The sequence below is a fragment of the Zingiber officinale genome, chromosome 2B (assembly GCF_018446385.1).
Source record: "Zingiber officinale cultivar Zhangliang chromosome 2B, Zo_v1.1, whole genome shotgun sequence".
Taxonomy (NCBI): Eukaryota; Viridiplantae; Streptophyta; class Magnoliopsida; order Zingiberales; family Zingiberaceae; genus Zingiber; species Zingiber officinale.
The window spans coordinates 5,837,639-5,843,783 of NC_055989.1; the positions used below are offsets into that span (position 1 = coordinate 5,837,639).

Sequence of the window (6,145 nt, forward strand, 5' to 3'; positions counted from 1 at the left end):
ACGGTTTTAAGAGAAAGCGTTGCGTATTTGCTCAAAGACAACGGTTTTTGCCAAAACCGTTGTCTTTGAGCTCCCCATTAAATATAAAAGACAACGGTTTTAGCAAAACTGTTGTCATTGAGCGACTTTTTTTAAAACGACAACACTTTTTACAACGGTTTTATAAACCGTTGTCTTTATCCGCGTTTTTAGCGGCTACGACAACAGTTTTCAAAAAACCGTTGAAGTTGAATTTGGTCATTTCCCCCCTTCGTTGTTTTCCTTTCCCTCGCTGTTTTCTTTTCGGCGCCGTGTTTTTGCGTTCCCAAACCTAAGCCATTTATCTTTCCCTCTCCTCATACGACGTTGTGCTCCTTCTCATTTCCTGGTGAGCGGCGGCGTTCTCCAATGGGCTGCCAAAACCGGAGAACGGGATCTGCCACGACGACAGCGCGCCGCTGGTGAAGGCAGCGCGGTTTGTGTGGAGTTTCGCAGGGGAGCGGCGGAGGAAGCTTCTTCTAGATTGGTTGGCGCTTCGAAGATGATCACTTTAGGTTCCGCTTCCCCGATTCCATGTCAAGATTCTGTTTCCGAGAGATTTTTGCATTTACTCTTGTTTTCTGCTAGGAGAAAAAGAACGATTTTGTCGTTGATCTTCTTTGGTGGTCATAGGTGGGCTTCGAAGATCGTCGTGATCTTCCTCTTCTCCTCTTTCTCACGGGCAGGATCGGCTCTTTTTGTCTAGGAATCTCGTCGAATCCCGAAATAAAAAATATCTTTTTTTGGTGAGATCCCGAACCTCTTCTTCTATTGTATTTCATTTGTTCTTTTCTCGCTGGCTATCGCTTTGAATTGCGGTGAGTTCTTGATCTTTTCCGGGTGATTTATGGAGTTCCAGAATTAGATTTTAATGCTAAATGCTGAAAGTCTTTAGCTTTTGTCTTCTTTTCTTGTGACAGATCTGGCGAACTTAGTTTTGCGTTCTCTGTGATTAACTTAAGATTCATCATATATACAAGGCTTAACAAATTTGGTTTGTTGCTTGGTCTTCAGATCTTCCACCTGATTTATAGAAGTAAAGCAATTATACACCATGAAAGCACTCATCCTTGTTGGGGGATTTGGCACTCGCCTCCATCCTTTGACACTAAGTTTCCCAAAGCCATTGGTTGATTTCGCCAACAAACCAATCGTACTTCATCAGGTATGTGCATTTTGGCCCTATACCATATTGTTGGTGCATACATGAATGTAGATATGAAATATCGTGTTGTGAAGTTTGGTGATACAAAAAATATGTTTTACTGATTTCCCTTGTAAGTTCTCAAAGGAAGTAACCGGATACAAAAGGGCAGATAGAGGATGCCATGATGAGTTTTCAAAATCTACAACTATTTTACTTCTGGTTGAATTCAGTTTTCCTTTAAATTGTTTTGCTGTCGTTCTGTTGTCTAGTTTTGGGGTTTCAGTTCTTCTTTTTGGTTAATTTTGTAATTCCATAAGTAACTATTTCATCTTCATCTGAGGGAGGAAGTTATTTGAAGTTTGATCTATTAACACCTCACCTCTTTGGATAAGGTACACATGCACATCAAGTGTTTGATGTAATTCCTCATAGATCCTAATATGCCATCTGAATGATACAAGGTATTTGTGAATGACCAATTCCTCAACTGGGATCCCGAGCATCGAATCAAAGTTCAAATTGTCTCTGCAAGGGCCTATCATTCCCTGTTCATGCACAACATGTAAGTGAAAAATACTACTAATAAGAATGCTACAGATGCTCTTCAACTCTACAGTTCGACAGTTATCCAGATAAGTCATCTTTGCGTTGGTTCTGTTGATCTCTAGTAGTGAATCATAGTTGTGTTAGTAGCACGCTGGATCATACATGTAACGACCACCCTTCTTACTACTACTACTACTCTCTAAGAGTGACCGTTATTTATCTACTAACTCTACTTAACCGGTTTATTAAAAATCTCTAGGAAAACCCTACCGAAAAATTTCGGCAGAATCTCCCCTGTACCGGTGACCATTTTCTATAATACAAGCATAATATACTCAGCCACAGGCGACTGGAAATATATTTCAATCAACCACGCAGTTTAATAATAAATGGAAACTAACCACAACCACGCAGTTTAATAATTCAAATCATGCAGATAATGAAAAACCGAAAACATAACTTCTTACTACATAATTTTCTTATCAACTTAATAAGAAATTAAACTAAATAAATTCTTAAACTAAATGAGTTCTTTAGCGAAGTCCCAAGGACCTCCATATTCCACACATCACACACTCCTCTTGCATCTCCTTGTCACCTTCCTTCACTGTATCTTTTCTTTTCCTTTATCTGCAGTAAGAGGAAATGCAGTCTATAAGCATAAAGCTTAGTGAGCGCTATCTACTCACAAAAACTCGATATGCATGTATATAAATAAAAACATGCTAAAACTGAATGCTAACATATAAAACTACTCATGCTCATATATAGCAAAGGAATCATGCTAACTGAAATACTAAACATGTATAGCTAATCATGCTCATAAGAATAAAACTATAAAAGAAGCATACTAAACATGTAAAACTACTAAACATGTAAAGCTACTAAACATGTAAAACTACTAAACATGTAAAGCTAAACATGCTGAATAATCTAGTAGCAAGGAAACAATTGAAACTACTACTGCATGCTTCAAATAACAAGAAACTAACTTTCTAATTCTAGACAGATTTGAAGCTCGTTTCATTTGTTTCAAAACTTATACTTTAATATTTCAAAATAATAATAAACTTCTTTTGGGCCCGGCATTGTACCACTTAGCGCGCATTCTTAATAAGAATCGAGGTAGCTAATCCCGAAACTACTAAGATACTTCTAGGCCTTGTGCCTAGGGGCATCTTGGAGTCCATCCCTTGGACCTTGTGTCCGGTACATGCCCTTTAAAAGTAAAATACTTTTTTTTTTTAACTATAACTTCTTTATACTTGTTATGCTTTAATTCTCTTATAATAAAATGCTTTGGCATTTCCTTGAGCACTTGATATGCTACTGATCCCAATTTTTAAAATTAGGGATCCTATTAAGACCTTGGTCTCTCTTTCTTATAACTTCTTATAAATCCCTAAAGGGTTTATTAAAACTCTTATTCTTCCCACCTACAGGTAGATCCTAGAGTTTTTATAGAGCAACAGAATTCTTTAATCATGTATCGACAGACTCAAGCAAAGGAAAGCAAATCAAACTTCCTTTAGCATGCCACAATAAACATAAATCAAAGAAAAGCAGAACTATACTCTTTAAGCATGCTACATCAAATATGAATCAAGAAAAACTGAATTTGATTTCCTTAAGCATACTCTAAAATAAAACTGCTCATGTTAGTCCAATAGCAAAAGACTAAAAATAGAAATCAACACTGCTCATGTTAAACCGATCTTGCTTAATTATTAGCAAATGGATAATTGCTCATGCTTTACTATCAGCAAACGAAAACTAAACAGCAAGGAAATAATAATTTAAACAGCATAGGAAAAATCTAAACAACATGCTAAACCCATTCAAATTCCTTCTCCTCTTCTTTAACAAACTCATGGCAGCAAAGGTAGATTAACCAAGCTAGGGCAGCAAAAAGAAAATTAACCAACAAAAGAGAATTATCAACGATAACCTAGATTCGAATCTGTTCTTCATGCTTACTGCCTAAAACAACAAAAGACCGATACTAGAATCTGCTGAAGTTTTAAACCTATGTAAAGTTTGGTATGGCAGCAAAGGAAATTACATCTAACTTATCAATCATCTTAATTCATAGTTTAGGAAGAACAAATCAAGAATCAACTAAATTAGTTATTGGTACAATCAGTGACCAAGTTTAGTATATATATCAATCAAACAATGTAATATTTTCAATATTTCTTTTATTTGTTATAGAAATTGTAGTTAATTCCTCATCATGATCAGTAATATCCATTCTACAGTTGAATAAGATCAGAAGATCAATGATATCAAGATGATGGAAGGTTAGTGTATTAGAAAGGCATCCCTGTCATGGTCAAGAGTTCCAACTAGCCTATCCACATGGATATACAATTTTGCATCAGCTTCATAGTTCTAAATATTCAATACTAATTACAAGGCTTGGAAGGAAAACTACTCCACTTGTTTGAACCGAACTAACCCTTCCCTTTCTTTCTTTAGGGTTCATAGCAGCAAGCAAGAAAAATAAAAGCTTCATGAAACATGCTCCGAAATCAACACAAGAACTAACATAAATCCGAAAGCAAGGAAAACAAAATCGAAGCTCGGAACTACTCCTACTGCAGGTGAGAAGCAACTCACCTTGCTTCTTTAACTTAGAACCGAAGAAGATGAAGGATTCTAGGGTTCAGATAACTTGAGTTTTCGGCTTCTTCTTGCACCCACAGATCCTCCTCGACGATGGTGGTTGCACACGGTTGAGGACCCGCCGGAAAAGCCCTTCGCCGGCGCCGGAGAGAGAAAACCTAGCCCCGTCGCCTCTTTCGCCCGAGCAGAAGTCGCGACGCCGTCGCGAGAAGAGAAGAGGGGTGAGGAAATTTTCGGTCACGGGAAAATACCTAAGTTCTCTTCTTATAACTAGGGTTCTTATTATCTAACTACTGCTTAAGTATTATTCACTCTTTCCTTATTTAACAATTGTCGCCAGCACAGCTGGTCAAAGGCCTCGGCTTCGAACCCTCAGCCGCGCACTTTTATTTCCAATTTATTTTAAACGTTCCAACTATAGCTTATATATTTGTCGCTGCCTATCTAATTAGTAGTGGCCGCTGGCGCAACTGGTCAGCCGAGTTTTGACCCAAGCCAAAGGCCACAGGTTCAAATCCCCAGCCACGCCATTTTGTTTCAATTTATTTCCGTTTTTCCTTACTGCTTAAATATATTCGCTTCCCTTCTTAATCACAAAACAACTGCAGACCGGTTGGTTGGGTTGGTTTTGCTTGGGTCAGTCCGACCCGAGGTCGTGGGTTCGAATCTCACCTTCAACGTTTTTTTTTAAAACTTCTTTCTTTTTGTAACCCTACTAAACGATCTCCAAAAATTCCTAAAAATATCTAGAATATTTTAAAAGTATTTCCAAATATTTTTATGGACTTTTAGAACTTAAAATAGGGAAAATTGGGTCGTTACAATACATATGCATATATTAGTGTTAGTGAGCTAACTATCTCCTCTTTCTCTCCTTAATGTCAAGGGAAAACATGTAAACTAGAAGAAGAAAAACTCTCTTTTGCATGAAATAATTGGAAGGATCGCAGGTGCATCCGTCCTACGCAAGAAGAATTAGAGGATTTCAGTACTCCGGACTTCATAATTTACAATGCTGGCTAGTTTCCATGTAATCGATACACACACTACATGACTTCAGGGCGGTAGTTCGGTCGGGAGGCATGCTGTCTATTCATTCCTCTGTCAGAAGCGTTTCTTTTTTTTTAGGCCGTCGCTTCTCTATTTTCCCCTTATTTTGCAATTTGTGAGGTTGAACTATGGAATTTTAATCAATTATACTTAGATTTTTCTATGTCGTTATTGCTGTGGCTACTTTGCTTGGGCTAGAGAGGTAGGCATGTAAAATTGTTTGATGAAATTCCCCAGTGTGTAGTTATTGTTATTCCCTTCAAGGTCTTGTAATTGAAGTGTACTAACTTAACTGTGTAGGGGATTCTCTGACTCCATCTTTGGCATCTCTGTTGTATTTGCTACTCTAGTTATTGTACGATGCTCAGGTAAACTAGTTTTCTTTTTTGGTTTATGTTCTATAGTCCTTGTGTATGCCATGATGGTAATTTGCAATTAGACTCTATTCATGTGAGTTGACTTTGTATGAATCTGGAAAATGTTTTTTCTTGGGAACTGTGTTAGCCATATTTATCATCGAGGAATATAGTTGAATACTGTTGCCTGAGAGTTAGAATTGGTTTGAGTGAAGCAACTGATAATCCTACAAACTTCTAATGGTTTAGTCTGTCATTGCCATGGGCTAGAACAATTTAATTAGTTTGTTTGCCATATCCATCTCCTGCGCTTCTAGAAGAAAGCTTGTATGATGAACACAATTTATAGTAGAGCTTGTGAAAACAATGAGTTTAAAGTCGTTTCTTTCTCAACCGACTTGTA

The 6,145-nt window shown here is 37.4% G+C and overlaps 1 long non-coding RNA gene across 1 annotated transcript; it reads left to right on the plus strand.

Annotated features, from left to right (window-relative positions):
- Window positions 1-1,544: 1,544 nt before the first annotated feature.
- LOC122048957 lies at window positions 1,545-5,303 on the plus strand. The gene is made up of 3 exons (XR_006130753.1): window positions 1,545-1,557; window positions 1,627-1,727; window positions 5,287-5,303. It is a non-coding gene; the product is annotated as an uncharacterized LOC122048957 (long non-coding RNA).
- The last annotated feature ends 842 nt before the right edge of the window (window positions 5,304-6,145 follow it).